Here is a 24,977-nt window from a genome sequence, read left to right on the forward strand (position 1 = left end):
GGAGATCATTGAGGAAGGGAGAAATGAGAGTTGGAACATGGAAAACATGCCTATATGAGCTTACTTAGGATGGGCACATAATCAAATGTCAGAGATAAAGATATATATTTCTTTGTTGTTTCTTTCAGTTTCAGTAGCCTTAAGTGTTATTTTCACTGTTGTGGATACCACATTTGATAGGCGTAACAAAAATGTGGTTTTCAAGCTGACCCTTTTAAGGCAGAATAGCCTGAAGGAAATGCACCCATTCTGCTTCAAAGAAGATCTGTCTGTAGGAAGGAGGAATAATATGCATGCATAAGTAATTAATAATGATCTGAAGCTTTGATATTTTGTAAGGCCCAGAAAATTACATTTTTGCAGGATGTAATATATTGTTGGGTTAAAAACACAGGGCTTAATTCCATATCCTGTGACAAAATTTCTGTTGAGATAAATAGGAACCAAGCTTGAATAAGGACAGAAGTATCAAAAGCACTGGTTTGAGTGCTGTGTGTGTCCTTTTATTACACCAGTGAATACAGTTGTGGTATCACTGCAATCCTTAATAGGATAATATGGATGAGAAAGATCTTCAATACATAGTATAATGAGGTGCTCAAATAGCCTGACTTTTCACTTAATTTAAAGAATTCATTCCCCTGAAAAGCTCAATTTCTACATACCTAATAGTACAACATGAAATTCAGAGGCCAAATCTCATTGACTAGATTTTGTTTGAATATGTTTTAAAACAGCTGCTTTGACTTCATTAGATGACTTTAATGTATCCATTTGTAAAGTCCTTTTCTTGTATAATAGATTAACTTGCAGAGAGGAACCGGCTGATACAGCGATGCCTTCTGACAGTCCTATTTTTAGAATCGAAGGGAGGTACAGTCAAATAAAACATGCTGCAATTAATAAGCCAGCTATCAAGCATGGATCATTTTGAGGAAACTCCCTCTGTATTTTAACAGCCTTCTGGGCCTCCCTGCCCATCTTATAACCACAGAGAATCCCACAGGCTATTTTTACCCAGTGAGAAAGTACCTGTGCACTTATCCATCTCTAACAGGTAGATACATATATTTAGTTTTTACTTTTTTTTTTGTTCAGTGACAAAAGATGAGAACCTGATGATCAACTTCCACCATTCATTTATCTCTCCTCTCACACGTTGTTTCAGCAGGACATAAGGACACTGAACTAACAGATAACCACCCTATGATATGCCATGGCTATGACAATGGCACTTGGGTACATTACACAGATCGAGGTTTGAAAACCTGGGGGAATATGTTGTTATGATGTGTTCTGTGGAGGGGTTAAACTACTCAGCACCCAAACTGGTCAGTTAAATAGAAACAGGGAAAGATTCAGGAGATTTAATAGTAACCCTCAAAAGTTGTAGTAAAAGAAAAATAATAAGTCTGAGATCAAAGGAAATGGACTGAGCATGGTTTGGCTTTTGGTGAACTATTACCACAGGGAAAAGATCTTCCTGAGGGCAGTCTGATAGCAGGCTAGTTCAATTCTGTGCCTGAGATGTAAGTGGCAAAGTTTAGGTGTTGCCTTAATTGAAACAACACACATATTGAAATTTGAGCAGCAAGGTGATGGTGTTTGCAATTGAAAACATCTCTGTATCTTTTGTATGGATAAAGTTTCTTTTATATATAAATTGGACACTGGTTGATTTGATATTGCCAGATTATGGTTATTGCCCTAGAAAAGCTTTTCACTGAACATCTCTGCCTTATAAAGCTATTAGGAAAGTAAACATTCAAACCTATGCTTCCCTTGGAAGCTTGGATTGGCAAGATGAGGTTAGTTGACCTAATTTAGGAATCCATTCCCTTTGGTGCATTGACAAGTTGTCTGGTGAGAAAGGCTGGGGAAAGGCTGAATCTATAAATGCAACTTCCCTGCAGGTCATCTACGCTCAGTGTCTCTGTCCTTCCAGTGCAGTGTACAATCCCCTTACCTTTTCCACAGATGCTTGGGCAAAATGCCTGTGCTTTCTCACTGAGCACTGGACAAGAACGTGCAAAGCAGCTAATGGTGAAGGGGATGAGCTCCCACAAGTCCTTCTGATGCATTTATTGATGGCATTAACTCTGTCAATGCAGATGCTTCAATGCTATGTCACATTCACTAAGTAAATGAGGCATTCCTGTAATTTACAGTTACCACATATTTTTAGCCACATTCATTTCAAGGTTATTAATAAGCAACAGAGAGCTAAACAGGCATTACCAAGGAGCCAAACTTGTTACTTCTGTCTTCTTCAGTCCACTATCAGCACATTGACTTTTTGTTTACTGCTATTGGAACTGTTTGTTATCTAATTCTGTACACTTACACCCTATAAACAAGTTATCTATTCTAATGCTCTGTCTAGACGAAGACTTAGAGGTGTGATGTTAGCATGTGCAACCAACTTTAACCCATGCTAACCTGTTAGAACCTAGGCTCCCCATGATTCTTTAAGACAGTCTATTCAGCATGTTTCAAAGGTAATGTGTCCTGTCTAAAGCTTAGGAAAACTACAGTTTGACAAAAGCTCTAAGAAGACAGCAATGTGCATCACTAGTCTCTTTGTGTAGCTGCAAGGTTCCATCCACCTCCCCCCCCTTCAAGTTGGCATAGTATTTTTTTGTAAAACAATGTGTCTTTGTTTTATTTATAAACCTGCCTATCACTTTTGTGGAAGACTCCACAGTTTTATCTAGGCTCTCTTCACAATGAATTTTTAACTGATGCATTTGCAGTCACATGTAATCTTTACTGGGGACTTCTAGTTCTGCACTGAGCCAGGCAGTTAACCCTCAGAGTAAACTGCACCACTGTGCCACCTTTTCACTAAGGTAGCACATCTGCTTTAGGTGAGAGTTTGCAAGAGTTGTCCAATATAAAACAAGTTGTCCTGAATTATGTGATCAGAGTCAAGTGTCTTATGAAATATATGTTGAATTCAATTTTTCCCAGGGCAGCCGTCAGAGTAAAGGAGATTTTCTGAATGTAGAAATTACTTGTCTATAATTTGTCTGATCTCACATTTATTAGAACAGTTGATTGATGTGCAGAGTACTTCATTGTGAATCAAATAAAACATGTGCATAACTTTTCTCTCTAGGACTATCTTGAATTTTCATATTTAAAATCTGACAGCTGAAACATGAGGGACTTTTATCAGTGTGTAACCACTGCACAAGAGAAAAAGATTTTAATGTCTGTTGATAACAGCCAAAGATTCATCTCCCTGTACTGCCTTGAGTTTGTTTTTTTTTTGCAGGTAAGGCAAAAATAGGAGTCATTCTTTGATAAACACCTTATGTGATAGCATGTGTTTCTTATTTGTGCTAACTTGTTTACATGATCACTAAATATTTTCAGGTATCAACCCTTTAAGACCAATAGTACTCCAAGCTCTTATTGATTTACATGCATTTTTGTCTTTTTTTTTTGACCATGATGATTGCAGATGCTGTACTACCATTTTTTTTCTCTCTTATTCTCTAGTACACTGAAACTGTATTTTAGGACATATCATTATCTACTTATTTTAATGCTGGCCTTTGTAAAAATCTATTTCAGATCCTCAGACATTCTTATGTCCTCTGTCAAGGTCTCTGCTAGTTCAGTTTTCAGTATTCCTACATCATATTATTTTGCACTGCCATGCCCTTTACACATTTTTTTCTCGGTGATTCTTCTTATACATGCCCTACATAACTCACTAAAATCAGTCTCCATTTAATTCTCTCACCTCATTTTCAGTACTCTCCCACTTTTTATATTTTATAGTGATTTTTTTTATAATATAATTTTAACCTCTCTAATAAGCTGATTTGTGTTCCTTCTTGTGTTCTTAACAACCAAGACAAACCTGTTCTGCGTGATACATAGAACCAAATTCCGTACGTCCCCTCATAACTTATTTTTTCTACAACTGACATACTGCACTGCATTTCCAGTTAAGTGTTTTTTTGAGTATGTAGAGTAAGACCTTTGTTTTTAGTTCACATCTGAAGAGCTCTGTCTGGTCTGTCCAGCAGCCAGAGAGCCACATTGTATGAGCAGTGCTGGTGCTGCCAGCAGGTCCTCAAACTTCAGCATCCACAGCAGCTCAGCAGGATCAGTTAAGTAGCCCCAGGCCACCTGCTGACCTGCAAGGTAGTTCTTTTCTCACAACTCAGTCAACTGGAAACACTGTCTTTTTGCAATCCATACTCTGATAAATAGTATTCTTAATTAGCATTGGATTTATTCATGTAGTTGATTTCATTAGGCAGGAGGACGATCAACAATCATTCTGCTTCATAAATGTAAGTTGCACTAGCCTAGTGCCACAATCTGGTGTGAGTTACATGTTCAGTGTTCTTGAAAATGTTCTTGGGGGAGGAAGCTGCATTTCAAACACAGACAAAAGAAATTTGACACCATTTTGACTTGATGAGAGAAGCATACAAGTGTCCTGTCATGGACTGGATGCTCTACTTTATCTTTTAGCAAAGAGATACCATTTCATCCGTAATGCACACAAGCTGTTTCAAATGATAAGGCAGAACAAGAGGCTTGTTAATGGATGGTTTGCTTTTGCCAAGGTGGGCATGAAACTCTTGCCTCTGTACTGCCTGTCATCTCCCTGCCAATGTAACAGCAATGAGGTAGGAAAAACATTCCAGAACTTGATGTTGTAAGATGCAGAGTTTCAAGTAATTCCTTGGACATTCACTTCCTTTTGTGGCTGAGGTTTTCTCTTAGGTGGGAAGTGAGTGTGAGCCCACGTACTGGTTTTGTAGGTCTTTGTCCCTTGCCCACAGGATCCTAGTATTCTTATAGATCAGTAGGAGTACAGAATGATCTGTGGAACAGAGCTTTATTTTCCCTCATGCTGCAGCCCTGAGTAATATAACATCAAGGAATAATTTTCTTTTAGGAAAATAGATCCATTTAAAAATATTCCTCTTTCTGCACAAAATGTGATGGTGTGATCAGTGCAAGGTTATAGGTGCTGATACCATCTAATTACTCTTGCTGTCTCTAAAGTTCTAAGAACAGCTTTACATTCTTTCATTACTTTGAGACAGGTGGAAACACTGTTCATTAAAAATTTAGCACTCTTCTCATTTATTCAGAATAGATTAACATAGTGGTGCCCTATGATAGGTTGCTGCATATGAAACTGGCGGGGCTGTTACCCTTGAGCCAGACGTGTGGCTCTTTCTTAAAAGGATGCTGTAAATGCACACAGTTCTCTATCAATCACAGTAACGGCACAGGATTTTTCAGAAGTGTCTATTAGTTTCAGGTGCGTCACTTCTGTGGTGCTTATCTTCATACAGCTTAAGAGGAGTCTGATTTTCAAAAAGCAGGTGTCCATCATTTTGTAAAAATCCAGTTATATTAAAATGTCAGACAACTGGAGGTATCCAGATGCACTAAGCCATTTTTTGAAGTCTTGTTCAAACCAATGTCTTCTGCAAGACTTTGTAGTCTAATTCACCAAATACAATGTATAGAATGAAAACAAGATGAGGCTTGAGAAGAGAGAGACATCAAAGGGAACAGAATGAAAACACAGAATTTGTCATATCAGAGCAGACCGTTGATCTGAGGAGAGCTGTGTTCTGCTTCCAGCTGTGGCCAGTACCCTGTGATTATAAAAGAAGGGCCAAAAAATATGATTCATAGCTTGCCATACAAAAAACTCCCCCAAGGTTTTTGCTTGTTCACTGCAAATACATTGGTTAAGTAAGAATGAGGTGGAACAAGAGGCCATGCATGCCACTTGATAGTTGATGTGAAGGAAGTGTATCTGTGTCTAACATACAGGCAAAATGCTACAAGACTAGTTCATCCTTAGGAAGGTGTTATTCCTGTAATGCTGCACATTCAGTGTCTATGTGGGTTATGTCTGCCTTGAACAGAAACTGCCAACTTTGCAAGGGGGTTATTTCTTTAGAATTATTTATCTTAATTTTTTTCTGATTACTCAGAAAACTTTGTGATGTGTCGTTCATTTCTCCTTTGTGCAGGAACAGTTGCGTAAGTTGGAAACCAGCTCATCAGCTAAGACATTGCTTCCTCAAAATGTGGATGTAAAGTTGGGCACTAAGGGTCATCCTGTGTGTCATATCCTTCTTATTTTTGTATCACTTCAAACTTGCATCTTCCCAGTTATCATATTATAAGAAAGTCTTTGCAGAGTTATGGAATGGGCTAGGACAGAGGGGATCTTTGGAAGTTATCTGGTCAACCCTCCCCTGCTCAAAGCAGTGCTAACATTTAGTAAAATTGCTTGGGATCATGTCCAGGAAAACTTTGAATATTACCAAGGATGGAAGTTTCATGACCTCTTTGTGAGCCTGTTCCTTTTTCTGCCTATTCTTCTTATGTTTTGAGGTTTTTTTCCCTTTTTGCATGTCATTGCAGTCTCCCATGATGTAAGTTTTGAGGATTGCGTCCTGGCCTTTTGCTGTGCACTGCTGAGAAGAAGCTGTCTCTGACTTCTCTCTGTCTCTTTTACCCTGTTTAGGAAGCTGAAAATAGAAACTAGACTCTCCTTATGCCTTTTATCTAGGTTGAACAAATCCAGTTTCCTCAGCTTCTTGTCCTATGTCACGTGCTTCACCAAAGAGATGGAACTTTTCTGTTTGTAAGTATTCATTTTATCCTAGGGTACCCCAAACAACACACAGTGCTCCATATGGGGTCCCTCAAGCACTAAATTGTCAGGATTAATTGCTTATTTATAAAATGGGTCATGATTGCTTCCCCTCTCATCCCTCTACATTAATACAAAGGTAAAGACAAAGAAGAAAAACAAGATTTTGGGACTAATAGAAGGGAGAAAAGAGATGCTGTGATGCTGTGCTTAATTTCTCCTTCTGGTTCTTTCAGTTTTGCTTTTATTTTTTCTGCATAGTGACACAACTTCAAAAGAAGGGGCAGATGGTGCTGCTACTGATCCCAGCTATCAAAGAAACACCCTCCTGGGAGGGAGGCAAGAGATAGGGGTTTCAGATAGTTCCAGCTTGGTCCTATCACTTGTTTGGGAGGAATAAGCTATCCAGTCAGAGGTGGTTTAGTATCAACTTGAATATTCCCACAGAGATCTTTTTGCATGCAAAAATATTGTTGTTTTGAATTTTGAGGATTTTCTGCATTTACAGACATTCTTCTTGCCCCTACAATAAGTAGAATGTTTGTGAAACACCTCGGGCTGGATTTTTGTACCTTTAGATGTACTGCATGTATTACTTTGTTTGAGAAATGCAATGCTTTGGTGATTTAGACATAGGAATTGCCTTTCTAGTTTCATTTCTAAGTTTCATTGCTGCTTAGACCAGGGGAAAGCTCCATGCTTGAGAAGCAAGGTACTTTCAGAACAAAATGAAAGCTTACTCTGGCTACTGTCAGGTGGGGTGTCCAGGCACATCAAGTCACACTTAATTGTCAAAGTCCTTTTGTCTGACCTCAAGAGTAAGTTTTTAGCAGTATTTAGGCAACTAAGTGAACAGATAAGAACATAATGTTGTTTAAGGAATTTTCAGCCCTGCCATCTCTCAGTTTCCTGTTTTTGACATGGGCATATTCTCTTCTTGCAAGAGTGTTGTGGAAATGAAATTACATATTCAAGTCTACAGAGTTCTCAGACGCTTTACTGTGTGCAGGACATAAAGTTATTTCACCAGGTACTATGATAGAGGGATTTAATGCTCCTCCTATCTCAGTCCAGTCAATCCTCTGCTTTCCTTCTGCTTGTTTGCCTTTTCCCTCCTGCTTTATTGTGATATACTTCTGTTCCTTGAGAAGCATATGTTGACGAATACTGATGGGTGAGTGAGTGTTGTGGAAGAGGTACATACTTGTCGATTTCTTTTTATTCCATGACAGTTCTACAGAAAAAAAATAACTGCAAAGCCATTCATGAAAAAAACCCCAGGCATTCGGTATCACTGTGCAGAGTATAAATCACCAAAGAGGCAGCCTTATGTTTGACTTTATAATATGCAACAGAAGTGCCTTCACATCATCAGATGTTGATGCTATGGCTGCCATTCCTAAGTTGTTCCCCCCACACCCCAAGCTGCTGCTAATAAATTACAAACACATTTGCTCTCATTAATCATTCTTTGGAATGGCAGAATAGTCTTTGCTGATTGAAAATAATTATTAGCTTCTCAAAAGGATTAAACAGCCTGTTTGGATTTTAATTTATATCACCATTTTGATGGAGTGATGTGGGGGTATGCACACAGCCTTTGTCTTAAAAGTAGTAATAATAATAATTAATGCTGTGTAACAAAGAGTTTCAGAAGGACTTCAGACAAAGAGAGAAAGAAAAGGCAGGCAAGGTGAGCTGTGGAATAAATGTAGGACATAGAACTGAACATAAGCTTGTGTTGGGCAAGAAGCCTCCTACTGTAGCAGAGCAGTGATAAACACAAAGGAAACTGCAGCATTCTCTACATAGCAGTGAAGAGACTTGAAATTTCTGGCTAACATTACAATCTGAGCAGTGTAATTAATCTGGAATTGAAAGAATACCACAGATGTTTAAAATTATTTTTTTCTACTGAGTCAGTATCCTGCACATTTACAAATTGTAGGTTGTGGATTAATAGCCTCTGAGGTTCATTACCCGATGGGCCTTGCTCCAAGCTTTGAATTTACACTCAGCAAAGTGTATTTGGATTGAGACAATTTCCTGAAGTCAGGTCCCAAGGCTTTAAAATAAAGTGTGTTTGTTCTTAAAGTGTTCCGTGGGCAGTCGGATGGGAGTGCTTGTTGGAGTGTCAGGGATATTAAAATTTTTTTTTAAAAGTACACCAGGTGAGATTTAGCACATATATACTTCAGAATGGGACGCAATGTGGAGACTGCCAAATTGTATAACCCTATTAATGTCCTCTGCTCACACAGTAACACTGTTAATATGATATTTGTCTGCTGAAGGGCAGGACTTATTAACTAGATCCATGTTCTACATTAATTTGATTGCACTGTCTTGGGACCTGAGTTGACACATCCGTGCAGTGCAATACACCTCTCTGGAGGTACTAACTACTGAGGGTTCTTCATGTGATACAGGCAGGCTTTCTAAGAATCTGAGTGGTACAGAAACACTATGGGTCATTTTTGGATAGGGTGAATTCCATCAAAGTCCCTGTGCTTGATATTTCCTGCTGGTTTTCTGTAGGCTTCTCTCTGCTTTGACCTGCATTTTAGTTCTTTTAGTCATTCCTTAGAGTCTGTCATGGAACTTGGATGTAAATGGAGCTGTTTAAATAAATCCCTCTGTGACTGTCATGTTTCATTCATCCTCAGTGTCATGCTTGCAGTGAGAGCCCAAACATTGGGAGGCCAATAATGGATTTTCTTCACCTGTGGGGATGGGACATGTGGCATTCCAGTTTCTACTCAGAAATATTTACATAGATTCCACAAAATGAAAAAATCCCATCAGGAGGGGTGGAGATGTGATCTCCTTGTTTGGGAATAATGATGGTCATGTAACAGCTGAATTAAACCTGTGAAGCAGAAAGGACTGCCCCAGCTATTAAAGAGAGGAGAACCCAGAATGGTTCTTTCACGTGCTGCTGTTTACCGATGTGGACTCCTGAGAGAGAGATGTAAGTACGGTGCCTTTTTCAATTCTTTTATGACCAAATAAGGAATGGTTGGTAACTATTTAGATGGTTGTACATCTACTCCACAGCACCTCACTAACTTTAGCAGTGGAAGAAGGGGTTATTTTAAGCACTGAATGTTCAAATGCTGCTTTGAATGTTTGGCTAAAGAGTCAAGCAGGTATTTTGTGACTCCAATGCTGGTCAGCCTCAGAATGAATTTCCTGATGGTAATCTTTGAATATGACTTTGAACTAAAAGAGAAATTGTACACAGATGCACTGAGGTAGTGTATCTTCTGTTCCCTGTCACAATTTGTACCAAGAATCACAATACAAAGGCTTATCTGGATTTATGGTTGGATAAATGAATTTGTGACATGGGTCAAGGAATCCTTGACCTAATTATTTAACTAGCCTCTGGAGCATTATTTCTCTGACTGTACAATGGGAATCTGGATTTCTCTTGGACTTTGCTATGCTTAATTAGTGTACAAGGTCTTCTGGCAGGTGTAATATCTTAAAATGTATGTAAGCATTTTAAAGATCTGTGCACTGAGATCTCCATTTCCACTGAGTGCTGCATTTGAAACAGGTAACGAGAGGGGCCATGTGACAGGGTGCACAGCACAGGGTGCTCTCATCCATAAAGTTAAAGACAGTGTGTACTCTAGACAGCTTGCAACCTAAATACTGGTGATTTATTTTAGCAGCTGTTTACATAATTCTTATATCAGTGTGAAAAATGTCTGTGAAAATATTTAAAAGTAAATGCAATTTATTCTTCCAAAGTTCAGAATCCAGTTCCTAAATGTGGAGCTCCAGATGGAGGTTTATTTACTAGAAGTGTGTCTGCAACATTATGTGTGGCAGTATATTCTATCCTTCCCTTTTTACAGGGTAATATTCCTATGTGAAAGTTCAGTTTTGCTGAACCTACTCCATACCAAACATTTTCTTTTTCAGTGACCTAGGAAGACACTTCTGAAAGCTGTTTATACTGGAATAGGTTAACAACTTTCTTGTTTTTCTCACAGATCACCTTAATAAATATTGTAATGATTCTTTGCTACTGTTGTGTCCTTAATTCGGACCTTTCCATGTCCAGCTGTTGTTTAAGTGCACAGAGATCAAGAGGGATAGAATAGGTAAGACCTGTCTGTATTTTGCTTGCATAGATAATTTGATTTTATGAGGTGAAGGAACTCATCTAACCTTATAACTAACACTTACTGGTTGATTTGCATAATGAGTTGATGGCAAAGCTTTCCTTGTCAACAATTAAAAGCAATATTGGATTCAAATTTACAAAGTTGCAGAGAATGATAAATGAAAATATACTGGACCTGGGAATTCAGGCAACAAAATATCTGTCTTCCACATGTTAGCCTAATTTCTACATTCTCTGGATTCAGATCTCCTTTGCAAGTGACTTCATGCAACCAGATGGGAAAGCATTTTCCTCACCTCCCATGTGTTCAGGGAAGATCCTCTCTCCAGTGAAAACCATGATCCCTCGATGGCACAGCCATCTGATGAGTAGGTGGGAGGACACTTGACTGTGTCTCTTCTGACACAATCAGCATCATGTAGAATGGGAAGGAAGGTGTAGGAGATACAGACTTACTGCTACATACTTCCACTATGGGTCAAGAACTGTCTGAACTCTAAACTGCAAAACTTTTTTTGTAAGTTGAATTTGGTTGCATGTTGGCTCCTCTCGGTGTGCTCCTGTAGGTTAGCACCCAGTTACATATTTCTAGACACAGGTCTTAAAATTAGATAGGGCATGTTATATTTTTTTAATGACTGAGATCTTTGGTTATGAGCAATTCTTCTATTACAAAGCAGAAACACACACAAAATAAGGGAATGAAAAGCATTAACCTAGAAGAGCAATTTTTTGTACAAACCTTGGCATCTATTAAAATATGAGGTCTTATAGAACAAAATATATTTACATCTCCTAGAGACATTAAAAAAGTGGGAATAGTCAAGGTAGCATTAAACATTCTTTCTTTTTGAATGTACTTTATTAACTTAGGTTATCATATCTTATTTTATTATCAGCTGGTTTTTTTTTAATACAGTTTGGGCCTGATCCAGTATCTTCTTACCAGTAAGGAGTATTTTTGTATAGGGAAAATAGGATTTTATTCATTTGTTTGTTGATTTTGACTGCTCATTAGAGTTCTAGAGTTCTCAAACTTCTGTTTGAGCTCTTAACAATATGTCACTATCTTGAGAGTCTCTTTGGATTATTGCTTGATAATTGGGAGACTGTGTAATATAACAAATTATTTTCAAAAGGGTATAGGGCATAACAGAAGGCTGCTCTATAATTTGTTGTAATCATGAGTTTGACTCACTTGTCTGTCCTAAACAAATTTTACTGTGTTATTGCAATTACTGTATGTCAAAGAATAGTAAAAGAAAAAAAATCCCATTGGCTTCTATTTCAAGGGAATTATTAACAGGAGAACCTGAACTTAACTGCAGCATTAAGATACAATATCTGGTTCTGCCTTTTTAAATCCAACAAAAGTCAAATAAATTGCGTGGATAAAACTGCAGTGTATTTAAATTGTTTTGTTTAGCTCGGTGCTAGGATAGAATGTGAAACTGAATATGTTCATCCAAAGATAACTGAAGTTCCTGCTCCTGTTTAGATTTCATCATCTGTTAGAAATCTCCTAGGTGATTAAACTAATGCACTGGAAAAGAATGAATCAGTCCTGCAGAGCTCCTCTCTGCACTGAGAATAACTTGCTTGGTTAAGTACTGTTGGGGTTTTACTAAATTAAAATCCCGGGAATTTTTGTACATAATATATTTTATCTGCAAAAGCTGAGTAAAATTTCATATCTGACTCTCAAACTAAATTCCTATGGTAATTAATAAAGAAGATTTGAATACATTTCTGGTAGAGTCATCTTTGACCAATTTAATAACTTGATTTTCTTAACAGAGGAAAATCCTTATCTCTCAAGGCTTGTGGCAGCATTGGGATACACCATGAAATTGTTAGGAGAATCAGAGAGTCTTTTCTTTGTTGTAAGGAGATGAATTCAGATTGGAAAGTTATCATTTACTGGCTCAGGTGGAATACATTCTTAGTAATTATTTAATATTTATACTTCAGTTCCTCTGTAGATACCAGTAGATTCCTGAAACTCTTATCAGGAGCATCACGTAGGCTGCTTGCAAAGCTGACTCATTTTAACTACTCAGTTGTTTACAGATAAATACGAATATTGTTTCTTCACATGTCAGCACAGATAGGTAAAAAATTAGTCAGATGTATATTCTTAAGCATATACACATACACACACATACACACACACACACACACACATTTGCCTTTTTTTAGCAGATTTATTAAATGTTACTTATCCCCACCCCCTCTTGGCCTATTTTTTGTGACTCGTATGGCAAGGAGGAATGACAAGAGCTAAAAAAGAGATAAGGAAATGATCTTATCAGTCAGCTCAGAGATGGCATTTCCTGAGTGGCATTTTGCAATTGTTGCATGTAATAAAAGTGCAGATATAGAATAAATTTATGCTTTTCAGTGGGTTTGTCTTTTAACACCTGATCTCCAGCTGCAACTTACTCTTGTCCACTTCAATTATTGTAGTTGTAGATAAAGATTACAAGAAATTTATTTAAATGAAACTAATGCTTCTTTTTGTTATATGACATAGAATTTATGTATGTATTCACTATCTAATTCAAAACCACTTTGATTTTTAACTGTAGTCAACAGAAATAATTATCTCAGCTTTTTAAAAAAATATGGTATGTTCTTTTCCAGTTTTTAAAGTTTTTTAAAAAAATTCCATGTAAAGATCTTACTGTGCTTGTACCCAGCAAGTACCTACGTGTGCACTTTCCTGTAGATTGCTAAATCAATGACAAATCTGACTAAAGTTGACTGAATTGTGAAAAAACCCCAAACCCACAACCAAATATATGCAAAAATTTGAATTCCATAGGAAATTTTAATTCAATCATGTTTGCTGCCCTTTTATGCTTTCTGTTTGTGAACATTTAAGAACTTGATTATTGATGCTGAGAATATTCAAGACTGATGATTTTATGAAATAAATGTGTATTATGGTAGTAACAGGGTGAGATTCCTTTGGTCCTTTTGTAATAAAACTTGTGATGGCATTGTGGAATAATGCTTTTCTTTATAAAGAGCTGGTTGATGAAGGACTTCCATGGTAAAATTCAGTAGTCTTACATTAGCAAGGGAAGACTCCCATACTTAGGAAGTAAAACTGGTAGATTTTCATAGGAAGGTTACAAAGTCTATTTGATCCACTTGAAATGACCAGTTCTTTCAGAAGAGTTTCTTGTGCAATAGCACTTGGCAGAAGGCAAAAGAGGATTGCACAGTCTGGAGAAAGGAGTTGATAGCAGCTCAGCATACAGTGCTTTCCCTAATTATCCCAGAATGGTACGTTTAGCTGGCTTTTGACCTGGTGTCCTCCTAAATCATCATTAAAGGTTAGACAGATAAATAAGAGAAATTTGATGCACTGGTAATGAAGAAGGTACTCTGATTCAGGGCAGTAACTTAGAGGAAATGAATGCAACCAGGCAGATGCAAACAGAGGGGAGAGCCTTTCCAAAGCTACTCCAACAACCTTTGAGCTCTGCTTCTGCAGAGTACAGTACTTTGCCCGCTGTGGAGGGAAGGCTGGTTTAGTTCTCTCTCCTGTTTTGTTTTCCATGTAGACTCACTGCAGTAATCTCTGTTCAAAAGATGTTAGGGACATGACAGAACTTGCTGCAAGTGAGGATTGCCCACTCTACTATTTTTATGTGTGAGTTCCATTTCCATGTATGTATTTTCTTTCCATGACAAACATTGATCCAAATTGGACAGCACTGGTAGCTGATAGATAAAGACAGGGCAGATTCTGAAGAAAAGAGTTCTTTTCAAGACATGGGGTTTTGACAATTCTCAAGTCAAGGAATTTCATCTTCAATGTAATGGAGACTTGGAAGTTCTTCTTACCCATCTGTGAAGGTGAAAGTCTGCTGAAAAGTCCAAAGCCAGCAAAACAATGGGTTAAGGACAGCATCAAGCTGGATGGAACATAAATAGACATGCTAATGAATTTAGGAGTAAAATAGCTGCCAAGTGAAGTACACATTCTCTTACTTAAGTCAGCAATTACATTGGAAGATAGCAAATATTGTATTTATAAAAAGCCTGCATAATAACCTGGAGAATTTCAGAGCAGTAAGACTTCAGTTCCTGGCAACTTAGCTGATAGGATGATTAAAAATACAGAAGCTATAAAAAAATCTCAGAAACAGAGTTTGATGATACGGTAGGGAAAAAATGACACAAATTTTGTAAAGGATTATTGCACCTCAGTAGTTCCTTAAATGTATAAATGATACAGTAGATGAATAAAAACCAGTTGATAAAGTATATTTCTGTACATAATCACTGATACTTCTTGAAGTGACAGCTAAGGAAACAAAAGGATGGAATTTCCCTGGAAAGGTGGTGAGAGGAGATAGAAGTCTGAGATTCAAGTATTCCTTGTGAATCAGTGCAGAAGATAGATTTGATTTTACATTCTCTCTATTCAAAATAACTGCTAAAATCAGTGGATTTCTGAGATCCCAAGGAGTCAATTTTTTGTTCCCTTTGTTCTGATAGGATTTACAGTGCCTGGCAGAATGCCTGCTTCAGCTGAATTGATGTCTAAACCCCACCCATTTCCTCTGTTTCACTGCTTAGCGGTGTCACATTCAGCCAGCTTTGGGAATCTCTTTAGCTGCATATTAATTGCATGCAAGTATGCCATTAGGCATCAGGGCATGTCTGAGTTAGGCATAGTAACACTTTAGTATCTTTGATATTCTGAGCAGAGTATTACTCTGAGAAAGTAGCATCCTCTGTGGATAAATGAGTACAAAGCAGAAGGAAAGAAAAAAAGGAGTTCATTTTCCTCAGGGGGGAAAAATAACCTTTAGAGTATGTCAGAATCCAGTCTATGGGTGGAAGTTGGTCTATTTATTAATCTTTTGGAAAATGAATGACCAATGATGTATTAAATTATAAATATGCTCCAAATTAATTTAATTAAGTTTGAAGAAATGTCGACAAACTTCAGGTGGAAGTAGCAAAGCTGGCAGCAAAATTTCCACAATGGCAGGATAAAATCAGTGTTGGTTTAAAAGTGGTGATCCCCAAATAATTTTATGCCAAAGGACTGTTGTCACACCTTCAGTTTTGTCATAGATGGCTTTTAAAAATGTGAGTTCAATGAAGACAGCATCTCAAATGAGTAATGAGGTACAGATGAAAGAATCAGAAAAATTCAGATGAAATTCAAGAATTAAATAACTATTAGTAAAGGCATGTACTTTTTTATCATCAGATTTTTAATGAAGGAATTTTAGTACTGTTTGATATACTTCTATGGACAGTCTACAGCCTAGTTTTCATAGCTTACCATGAACTCCATGGAAACCACAAGAATTTGGTTTGGGATCTCTTGACCTAAGAAAGCACTAAATATTGAAAGGTACAATTGTAAGTATTTTTACAACTTAATGGTTTCAAAACCCAGTACATTGGGAAATTTCTTGTAGAGGTCAAGGCTTTTGTGTGATAAGTGCAAGTGTTCTGATATGAGGCCTGCTTTTTAAAGTATTTTTTAATGACCTCTTACAGATCCCAGCAGTTACCCATGTATATCCAGGAATACACACGTGATAGGAACAAAAACAAAAGCCCACCAGTTCAATAAGGGTTTCTAAAGGATCCTTTAGTTGAAAACACTAATAATTAGGATTAGAGCAATTGTACCTAAGCTTGTGATAAAGTGTCTTTTGCATTTCTTGCCATAGTTATTTTTAGCACCACTACTTAATGTTTTTCAGTTTGAACACAAGCCCTTTGTTTTCACTGAAGTTGGAAAGGAAGACATTCTGGAGTAATTAGAACACTACTGCTCTTTTCAGCTTTGGTGTTCCCCTTATCCTTACAGTTAAAAAAAAACATCAAACTAGTGGACTTCAGAGCCTTGGTGGATGCTTGGGCTGGGGGAAGCAGCAGGAAAGCAATATACTTAATGTGGCAAAAGGTGGGATAGCAAACTTTTATGTACCCTGGGTACCGTGTATTAATCTCCTGATAACTGCTTTCACATTTGAACCTTCTGTCTCTTATGTGAGATCCAGCAATCTTTGCTTTTTTCTGTTCTGGGAGCAATTTTCTGAATCATTAATTTTCAGTGGCCAGGCTTCAATTAGCTTAATCAGGCATTGATTAGATTTCTCAAGTCCCTGGCATTTATTTTCCACCTTGCCTATATGGTTCCTTGACTCCATTACCTGATTGTTCACTTATTGCATATAAGGTTGATTCCTCTCCATTAACATTCCCTGATGAGAGGTCTCCTTAGCCATCCAGCTAGCCACTTTCATTAGAGATGGTGGCAATTCATGGTGAAGGCCAGTTTCTACTGCCCTTGCAAAACAGGATATTTTCTTCTAAGTTACATCACTATATCAGCAATTTACTCTTAGATGAAGGTGCTGTTTACAAACAGTTATGACCCAAAGGAAAAAGAATTTATTCCACATTTATTTGGAATATATTTCATATTTTGTTTAGAAAGTTGTGAAATTGTAGAAAATGAGGAAAGTGAACCAGTATTTTTTTCAAAGCATACTTAGCTTACAAATCTAGGGAGATTTTTATTCCTGCTTTTCTTAGTGTCTAGCCTGACATATTAAAATACATTTCCATAGCCAGTGCTCCCGATTTCTGAGAGAGCTTGACAAAGTTTTATAATCAAGGCTGGTGTGAGCCACATGTAGGCTCCAAGTCCCCATAGATAGACCCCATGCCCTTCTTCTCACTCCAGTTGCTCAGCAGGAACAGCTTGTGTGCAGACTCATTCCTCAGGATACATATTTAGGGGAAGTGTGAGCATGCGGCAAGACAGGTGAAGAATGGGGCTGGAGGTGAGGGACCGGACAGAGCTGGAAAATGGGACCTCAGACTCAGGTGAATTTTTCTAGGTTGAAAAACACTTTTCTCTAAATTCTACTGAGGTTTTCACATCGTCTGTGGTCAGCTCTGTTCATTACATTTTGTTTTTGCAAACTTTTTCTTCTAAAGGCACAGACCTCTTTTTGAAATTCTCTTTTAAAGTCATGTATCTACATTATATTGAACTAGACAGACCTGAATGTAAATGAGCTTGTGCCAAAATCAATAGCAGGAAAGTTTTAATAGTACAGTTTTTAGAATTTCATGTAATATATGCTAATGAAAAACTCTAATAAAAAGTCTTATAACAATGAAACAAGACATGGGATCAGATCTTTAAGCTTTCTTTTTTTTTTTATGCTATAGGTTATTTGAGTTGGGAGAGTTGCCAAAACTTCCTTTTCTTTGTAACCAAATTGAAATTGTTTAACTTCAGTTTTGATAAGTCAACATTTCTTTAAAAAATGACATTTTTCCAGGTAGCTTCTAACCCACTCTATTCTTCATTCATTATATAATTAAATATATGATTTGTCTTATCACAGTCCTAGAACATATAGGTGCTTTCTAATTTAAATGATAAAGCATAAAAAGGGATCCTTTCAAAGTTTAACATTTAATTTTTTAGAGATTCTTCTCAGAAATATTTTGAACATCAGCTTCAGCTTTTGGTCAAAAATGTTAGAAGAAAAAATTGGAAAAAGCAATTAATGATCCCTTTCTTCTTAACAACTAGTTGCAACAGTGATTAGATTCAGTGTGAGACTGTTCTGAAGTTAATTTCTTCTTTTTGTACTCTGTTTTAAAGATTCATTGTGATTTGCTGGATTCACAAGGAGAGCGATCTCTTGTTTTTCTTATTCAATTTGTTGTTTATGCTCCATGTCCTTATTATGGCCCCAAAACTGTAACCATTTATTTAAGAAATATAAAATGTGGGGGGTTTAATAAGTTTTCTGTCTTGAAATTATTCTAAAACTATATTTTAGGGGATTAAAATCTCATATATATGAGAAATATTCTTTGGCTTTCTTAAAACATCCTCCCTCCCCATTTTGGATCTTGCCTTCCCTTTTGAATCAGAGGTCCCCTTCAGCAAAAAAATTTTCATGTGTCTAAGGCTGTCTTTCTATAGAAACTATGGTCTTCTGTGGTGAAAAAACCCTTTGAAAATACCTGACAGTTCATCTCTGCAATTAGTAATTTTCAATTACTACATTCAGAATGGCAAGGGGAATTACCATACAACTATCTCAGAAATAATATCCAGTATCATCACTCCTTCAATTTTGGTCATTTGCTGTCTCTGAGGTTTCTGGGCCTATTGGGACCATTTTGACCATTTGGTGGGGACACCATCAGTTTGGACCTTTATCTTTTCTAACTGGTGAAAGCCTCTGCTGATTCACTGCATTACTTGGGCAGTTAATAACGCTCCATGAAGGATTGCTAGGAGGAGGTCTTTTGTCAATGGCAGAGGCAATGGTGTGGGGCTCAGGTTGCTCCAGAATCGATGGCACACCTCTGACAATCCTGCCAGCTGTCCAAGCATGTCTCATTTTCAGTCTGGAGGTTATTGATGGAGTATGGGTAAATGGCATGTTCAACAGAGATTCTTTCTGGCACAGCTTTACGTGCTGCACCCAGCTGAACCACCCTAGCACAATGCAAATGTCAAAATGGTTGCCCTGAGGTGCTTTTTCTTCCTTCTTGGATGGTCTTGGGGGACATTGTTGGGTGCTGTATTTCAGTGCACTTTCTACAGGAGCATTTTAAGCATCAGTTTAGAAATCTCTCCACTCCAACATGTGCATAAATTCATGTGTTTGGTGAAGGGAGAAGTGATGGTCCTTGGTGGACTGTGCTTATTAGACTCCTTGCCTGGTTTTGGCTGGTCAGAAAACTGCTGTAGCATGTCCCCTCATTTGTGCTTTTGCTGCTGATATTTATTTCAGACCTTCACCTTGCAACACCTTTTTACCTTCTGAGTGGTGCACAGAAATGTTCCTCCAGCAAGCAATACCTTGAGTTCTCAAAACAGAGCTTATCATGGCTGCTTGATTTATTGAAGTGGGTTCTTAAGGAAGTCCTATGACATCCTGTTGCCGAAAGCACAGAGCTTCTCACTGAAGATGAAGTTATTTGTTTTAATTAGAGCTGATCTAGATGAAAGGACCAAAATCATAATAACATTCTCATAAAAGTTCATTTCCATTTTTCATCAAAGGTTTCTTGCCGATGAAATTTTCCTAGAGGCAGAGATTAGATCTATGTAAATTTAGGTGCTTAACTAAGTTGCCAAAGACTGAAGCTTAGTTTTTTTGGATTCTCTCTGCAGTCAAGGCAGAGAGATGGGCAAATCTAGAAGGACTTCAAGTCTGGTTTATGTGGGCTGGGCTGCACATTGAAGCAATTTGTCTTTCTCCATTGACTATAGACAACAGATACAAGAGCTGAGTGATTTGGGAACTTGTGAAAATAAACTTAGATGAAGTGCAGAAATGCAGAGGAAAGAATTTGGACCTAAGCATCCTTACTGCAATGTGAAGGGGTTGGCTAGACCTCCAGTTGTCCCATATGGTCTGCCTCAGGGAATGGACATGACCTAGGTTGGGAAGTAGTGATGGAACAAGCAAAGTCGTATGTTGCAGAAATGACTCAGGAAATATCTATTACTATTAAGCAAATCTGCTCCTGTTAGAGAGACAGCTGTAGCTGAAAGGATTCATCTGTCTCAAAGGGTTAGGTGTTGAGAATTTTATTCCTTAATACTTTTTTCTTTCAAGACAAAAACAACAAAAGCCAAGAGCTGGTCAAAATCCTAATACCTCCTTATCCCTAAGCATTTTGAAGTAGTTTGAACACAAAATTTATTGCTGAAATTCAGTGCTGCATAAAACAAGAGGTTTATAATGTAAGTGCTTCATATACATTAATTCTTATTTTCTCTTTAAAAAATAATACACCAATAATGTATTGTGTTAAAAATACATGTGAGTATTGTAACTATGGGCATTAATGCTCTGAAATAGAAATTAATGCATATCTTATTAACTGCTTAAGCCTATGTTATGATTAGAAAAAGAAGCCATATATTCTTGCTAGAAATTAAAAGAAATGTGGTACACCTTGTGCTGTATCTAAATGGAAAAATTAATCAGTAAAGAGTACAGTTGTCTATTTGTTGTATACGTACGTAAAGAGAATATTTTATATCATGATAGGTGGTTTTTTTCAGTGTGAATTTAGGACAGCCACATTCTTAATGATTAAAATATAGTGAGTCATCTCTTGCTGCTATGAACAGTGCCCTATACCTTTCACTTTGTACATGAAATATGATGCATGTATTGTGCCAACAGAAAAAATATTTTCAAAGCAGTTATATTAAAAAAATTGGAAAAAATTTTTTACTCTTTGCTTGTAAACTCTGGTACTTTCCACCTGTATATCTATCCAAAGCCTTTGAGGCAGCCATAAAAAATAACTTTAAAATATTGTGAGTTTGAAATTTGATATTTCAAGAAGTTTTAAGAGCTAAATGCAGTCACAAGGATCTCTTGGGAAAGAAAGGGTTTATCCTTTCAGTTACTTTTACTACTTTACAAGGCTGGAAAAATTTCAGGCTCCAGGTTATGATTTTTATTAATATACAATTTCTCTGGTATATATATATATATATATATATATATATATGTAAGTGTGTATGTATATATAGTCTACCTTTGTCCTTAGAAGTAATTTGTGGATGTGGAAAAATCAAAGATTTTTGGAACTTGTTTTTACCCTAAAATATTAAGTCCTAGAGAGCAAGATTAATGTTCAGAGGTCAAAGATCTTTGATAAAAGTATTTTTATTACACAGTGAATTTCTCATGTGGCTTTTACTGAATGTGCTATTTTGCCATGTCACTCTACAAAGACAGCTGGGTAAATTTATTGGATGGTGAGTGTAGGAATTTCTGCAGATGGAGAAACATTTCTCCTGCCCGATTGATTTAAAAAGAAAATGGGTTTGTCAGTGTGCAAATACATCTGGAGGAAGAAGGGTAAAGGAATGAATTAGAGGTCAGTCAGGATAATCATAAGTGAATCACACAAATGTGTATGTGTGCTCAGGCTGCGTAGAGCTGGCTGAGTATTCATCGTTCTCATGAATATTGTGCTGGACTGGGATTTTCCTGAAGAATATTTGGAAAATGTTGATTCAGTGAAACCAAATCTTTTTGTAGACACATGCATAGTATCACCTGGATTTGGCTGGGAATATTTTTAGGTATTCAGAGGGAATTAGGGTGGCAGGGGTGCCCCAGTGTTTTCACTGGAATACTGCACTGGCTGAGGCACCTGGCACAGACGTGGGCAAGAGGGTGCAGAGTTACCCCCTGGGCCACCTGGCTGGAGGAGGTGGACCTCTCGCCTCTGCCTGGGGTAATAACTTTCCCCACCCAGCTGGCTTTATAAATGGGACCATTTAACATATTCATATGCTGTTGTTTTTTGTTTGGGTTTTTAATTTGTTTTATTCCTTTTTTTTTGTTTTGTTTTGTAACCGACAAAGATATTCTTGACTGAAATTTCAGAGACAGAAAATTCAATTTATTTTTGCAACCTATCCTTGAGTCCCCATATTTGCTTTTAGTCCCACTGCATATTTAAGCTCCTTCACTTAAGAGAGTACTATTTGATAAGTAAATCTCTACCTATATTCCTCTCAGTGTGCTGCTGTTTCCTTTTGATTCCTCCTTTTGTGTTCTCATACTTCTGTATTCTGCTGTAGATCCTCTGGACCTGAGGTAACCTCCTTTTCCAATTCCCCTGTTTTCCCTAAAACTCCTGATCCAAACACTCCTTAACTGTCTTTCCTTCTTTTTTCTTTACATCAGTTGCAGTTATTCCCTCACACAGCTCTTCTGTGTTGAACAGATGAGTTCCAGTTTTGTAGCTGGGTTTTTTCTTTCAGAGGTGTTCTTTTAAGGTATCCATAAAGTTTTAAATGTTTAAAGGCCAAACTTGAGAGGAAGATCTGGTAAGAGTGCGGGGACTTTGCTTTTCTTTCTTTTACACCAATTTTTTCTGCTTAAAATATTTTTTCCATTTGCAGCTTTGCTCCATGAATAGAAGTCAGAAGCCCCTGGGGCCTGTTTATCCAGTCACCCCCATTCTTACACATTTGGGGTGCAATAAAACGGGCTCCAGATACCATCACCTCCTGCTGTTGGGTAAAAGTCTGACTAATGTTATTTTGATAAAAACCAAAGACTTCCCAAAACCCTTCCCCCCAAGGGGTTCTGCATTTATTTTATGCTTTTAAATTGAACAGAAAGGAGCCATCATTTCCTTTAGCATCTCCTCCTTCTCGCTGGTGTTTGGAAGGCTGGGAAAGGTGGGGAGTAGTGTTGGGGCACCCCTTTTTTCTCATTAACAATTCCCTGTGCCTCTGCTCCTCCCCAGGCACAGAGAGGCACACGGGCAAACAACAGCCTATCTGCAACCCGGTTACCACTGCGAGCAACTACAGCTTTTTGTTTAACTGTATAATTGCTCTCTCGGTGGGTTGTGGGTTTTCTTCTCCACATCTCCATTTGTTTTCTTAATAACTAAGACCAGTACATTTAAATAGTCCTTTTCCTTTTTTTTTCTTTTTTTTTTTTTTCTTTTTGACAAGCATACCGGATGTAACAAGATATGCAGCTAAAAACATTAATCATATTAAAACTAATTAAAAACTGAAAAGTTTCTGTGCATTCCTAGCACTGGGGGTGGGAGGGGGCGGGGAGGCCTTTGGTCTGAGCACTGGCGTTTCCTGAGGCAAGCAAATGCCTGACACATGGACTTCTCCGAATTCCAAAATGTAGCAAAACAGTGCCTGCATATTTGGCAGGAATCACCACCAGTTCAGGTCAGTGTCTGTTTCAGCAAAAGACGAAGCCCTGCACATTAACAGAGGAAAATAATTCAGAGGAAAAGGGGAGGAACAACATGTGACATTTTGTAAGAGCAGCACTTGTGTTACCCAAGGCGCACCACTCTCTGTAAACACTTCCTCCGGTGCCAGTGCCTTAGGACGCATTTTTTCGGATTGGGGTGGGGGGAAGGCAGCGGGAGGGGTGAGGGGGAGGTCAGGGCTTTCAAGCTTCTGGGATATGAATGAGCTAGGGTTTCCCCCCCTCCCCTTGTTTTTTTTAAACTTCTTTTTACATACTGAGCTCCATAAATGTTTTAAGGAGACATCGGTGAATCTGTGGCTGAAAAGATGGACAAGAAGTGCTACAGGACACCAAACCCCAAACCAGTGGGAACGTGGGGGAGAGAAGGGGCAAGGCTGTAGGGAAGGGGGTGCAAATGATGGGGCTGTGCAGTGCAATCTCACAACACCAGATGCAGGGGAGGCCAGCTGGCAAGGATGGGTGACCCTCTGAAGCCCCAGCACCTCACCTTGCTTCCACCTTGGTGCTCCATGAGCCTGTGCCATGGTTCTCGGTCACTGGTTCCCCAATGTTGGGATGGGACAACCCCTGTCTGCTTAGGGACATAGTCTGACTCCCCGAGTCTGACTCCCCCAATTAATTTAGAAGTAAACCCACTTTTAAGCCCTCTCCTAGTAAAAGAAAGAGTAGGTAATTAAGATTTAAAATACTGTTTTGGTCATTGTCTTCTTACTTCTTTCTTGAATTTCGGCACCTTAAGCTGCCTTTGTTGTTGAGGAACTTGCTATTTCTTGAAAGACAGGGCTGGATCACTTGTTATTGTAACACTTCTTGGTGATAAAGTTCAGTCTAAAAATTAAGCAGCTGCAATGTTGCAGCACAAATTAGTTTAATGTAAGCAGTCAGGAGCAGCTGTTTGGCTCGGGACTCCGCTCCGGCGGTGGGGGAAGGGCGCTGTGATGCTGACAGTGTTTTTTTCTCTACATAAACATTTTCGGCTGTTGCAGCTTTTGTGCCGATCATGTGACAGTGTCCCTAGGCAGATAATTTATTTCTGTAGCTTTCATGAGCAATCATTAACCTTCAGACACTAAGCTTGCTTTCTGCTTTGTGGCATTTGTTGTTTTTTTTTTGTATCCTAACTAGTTTAATTCACAGAGTGTCAAGAGAAAATTACAACCAATTTATAATAGACTGTAATGCATAATACTTATGTTTCTATTAAAACAGACCTTGCTTACAAGACCATTCTTACGGCTTAGCTTGTGTTCATGGATCAGAATAATTATTTTCAGTGATGTAAGTGCAGCTGTCATCATGATATTCCCACAGTGTCTTATTCTGAATGCAAAGCCCTTCAGAGTCCTGATTTGGGACCACCCTTTTGAATTCCCCCTTT

The sequence above is a fragment of the Ammospiza caudacuta genome, chromosome 3 (assembly GCF_027887145.1).
Source record: "Ammospiza caudacuta isolate bAmmCau1 chromosome 3, bAmmCau1.pri, whole genome shotgun sequence".
NCBI classification, from domain to species: Eukaryota; Metazoa; Chordata; class Aves; order Passeriformes; family Passerellidae; genus Ammospiza; species Ammospiza caudacuta.